Here is a 3,105-nt window from a genome sequence, read left to right on the forward strand (position 1 = left end):
CAGGAGCCCTCGGGCATAACAGCCTCGGCAAGCAGATATTGTCCGGCTTCCCGGCTCTCAAGCGCCTGACCTGTACATAATTACAGAACGACCTACCCGACAAGGAAATGTTTGTTTACATGGAGTCTCTGCCGCCCGCCCCCGCTCCCCAGGGGATCCCTGGCACGGCTGACTCTCCCAGGGCCATTGTGAGGCTTCCGTCCGGTCCCCTCCTGTCGGTCTGCAGGCCAGGCAGGCAGCTGCAAGTAGACCAAGTGCGTGTTCTTGTGGGATAGCGCATGTGTGCCGCCTGAGCGTCTGCTTAGTCAGGCCTGCGGCAGGTACTCACAGAGCACATGGTACATGTCAGGCATTGCCATGGACACGGCAGTGTGTACGGGGCAAGTCTGATGCGGCTCTCTGCTCACGCAGCTGCAGTTCAGCTGGGCAGATGGGAAATAATAAAAGCTTTGACTGAAAGTTTAGGGCACAGGGAGAAAGAGGAGATCTGACCTAGTGGTATTGGGGAGCTGCAGAGAGAGAGAGAGAGAGAGAGAGAGAGATCCTTTGGGACTTTTGCCTTCACTGTATTCAGTTTTATTAATATAAAACTAGATGAGATGCATCATCTAGTTTTCATCATTCTAGTCTTCTTTTCTTTAGAAAGAAATTCAGCCTTTCTTTCACAGTCTTCTGAAGGTATCCCGGATCCTAGGCCCCATGTGTGCTGTGCCTTATGGAGAAGGTGGCTCTGGAAAAGGTTAGCCTGAGGAAAAGACAGCTGAGTTGAGTTGTGCAGAATAAACAGGAGTTAATTCAGGGAGCCAGGGTGTGTGTGTGTGTGTGGGGGGCGGCTAGGCAATAGAAACAGCATGTGCAAAGGTCCTGTGGTAGAGAGAACTAGTCCTTCTCCAAGCATCTCCATGAGTGGCTGGAGACATGGCTCCATGGTAGAATGATTGGCTAGCATGTGCAAGGCTCTAGGTTCAATCCCAGTGCTGCAGACTCCATGCAATGTGGTTCAGAGAGCAAGGGGAAGCAGGGAGAAGGCTGGAGAGAAAGCCAGACCGGTTGTGACCTTCACCCCAGAGCAGCAGGAAATCATTGCAAGTTTCAAGGCAGAGGGTTGAATGATAAGGAAGGGCGGCCAGAGAACCAGACAGCGGGACCCAGTCTGGAATTGGACGTGCACGCCAGCGGGGTGAGAAGAGGTTGACAGAGACGCGCTGCTGGTCTGTGTGACTAGGGAAGGCAAGACCATGTTTCCTCTAAACATGGTTGCATCCCTGCCCTGGGGGTTCTTGGGACATGGGTTCTGGGCAGAGATCTGTGTAGGTTGACGGGGCTGTGTTCTTGGGATCTGTACCCAGGGCAGGCCTGGGCAGGCGCAGGGGGAGCTCAGACAGTGCCTCGGGGCTCCTGGGGCCGGCATGGCCTCTTGGGCGGCCTTTGCGCTCTGTTGGATGAGGGAGGGCACCGAATCTGGGGCAGTAGCTCTCTCTGGCTGGGGACAGTTCCTGTAGGAACTGAGCTTTCTGCAGCCGATGGGGGCTCTGGGAGATGTATTTCTTAGCCCAGTGGGGCCCCTGGACAGCTCACACCGCTCAGCAAGCGCATCCCTCTAGGCACTGAGGCCCTCAGCCCTCTGGCCTGTACGGGTGAGTTCTCTCTGCCATGGCCCGGGATTTCTCGGAGCCCCACCTCCTCAGCTAACTTTGTACCCCATGCAGGTGAAAAGAGGCCCGTTTGCAGGTGGGGTATTCAAGTTTACCCTGGATGGAGACCCCGACTTTACTTTCTCTTTTCAAAGTTTCTCGGAGCTATTGCTCCTTGTTGAGTAGGAGCAAATCTTCCTTTCTTCTGAGTTTGCATTTATCAGAGGTAATTCTGGTGCAAAAGGTCAGCTAAGCCCAAGAGCGTTACCCCTGTAGCACTGTTTCAGACACATCACAGGCCTGCGGGGATGGCAGCTGAGGATGGTATTGGATTCCAGGCGACTGACTGACCAGCCCGTTCCGTGGACACTGGGACTCTGTGAGCTTGGGACACCTCCAACCGTTATCTGGAAAAGTCTGGAAACCTCACCTTGATCGCTCAGTAGGATTCGGTGGTTCTGACCTAGCTGGGCATTGGAATCACCTAGTGAACTCACCTAGTTGCTTTCAAATTGATACTGGGGGCTGACGGGGTGGAGCTCAGTGGCAGAGTGCTGGCCTGGCATGGGCAAGGTTCACGTCTCCAGCACTGCAAAGGAACGAGAGCAAAAATTTGATCCCAGGCCATGGGCTCCACCTCAGGGATCTCATAGCCCGGGCTTTCGGGAGCTCCCCAGAGCTGAAGATCTCTGTGTGCTGCTCACCCTTCCTGGAGTGTCCTGTACTTCAGAATTTCAGGAATCTTTCAACCAGAAATCTCAGCAGATTCCAATCTCAAAATGATCCAGGCTGCCTTGGGGCTGGTTTGCTTTCATTCTGAGGGTGAACTGATAAGCGAGCTCTACCCCACAGTTCAGTGTAGCAGTGTTTGATGGAGTAGTTTGGAGCTTTTGTGAACACAAAGGCAAAAATTTTCTCTGCTCTCAAGAATAGACTCAAGTGAGAAAAGCTCACACGCACAGAAACAACCATCTATTTATCCACTGAAAATGTGTGGATTTGCTGCGTCGGACACTGGGCTACAGCAAGTTTGAGACAGACATGGCCACGAGGCTCCGGTCCTCACAGTCTGGTAAGGGAGACAGAGCTTCCGTCGCTGTGTGTTGTTACTTTAGGGGAAATAAAGTCATCAGGGATGGGAGCAGCATCCCGACTGTCGTGTAAGACAGGATGTGGCATGTGTTACAATAAAAGCACAGGCTCCAGATGGGGGAAGACAGGCGGGAGGCCACAAACTCTGGGTGGGGGTAGAAAATGCTTCCTGTGCCCCTGAGTTGAACTTGGAGAGGTGGCACTGTTGAAAAATGGATGAATGAGGGAGAAAAGTCCAGACAGGGGAAGCTGTGGTGACAAAAGCCACTCCACACCCGATGGGAAAGTGCTAAATAAGAGGAGGAGAAGGAGGAGGAGGAGGAGGCGGAGGAGGAGGAGGAGGCGGCGGAGGAGGAGGAGGCCGAGGAAGAGACCTCAG

At 53.6% G+C, this 3,105-nt stretch overlaps 1 long non-coding RNA gene across 1 annotated transcript in view; it reads right to left on the minus strand.

The window, feature by feature from the left end:
- Nucleotides 1-561: 561 nt before the first annotated feature.
- Nucleotides 562-3,105, minus strand: part of LOC102025086 — a 9,924-nt gene continuing 7,380 nt past the window's right edge. The window contains exons 3-4 of the long non-coding RNA XR_262859.2: nucleotides 2,132-2,223; nucleotides 562-745 (exon numbers count right to left, since the gene is read on the minus strand). This is a non-coding gene — a long non-coding RNA (uncharacterized LOC102025086). The remainder of the gene's footprint in view (nucleotides 746-2,131; nucleotides 2,224-3,105) is intronic.

Source organism: Chinchilla lanigera, unplaced genomic scaffold (genome assembly GCF_000276665.1).
Source record: "Chinchilla lanigera isolate Chin_1 unplaced genomic scaffold, ChiLan1.0 scaffold00054, whole genome shotgun sequence".
NCBI lineage: Eukaryota > Metazoa > Chordata > Mammalia > Rodentia > Chinchillidae > Chinchilla > Chinchilla lanigera.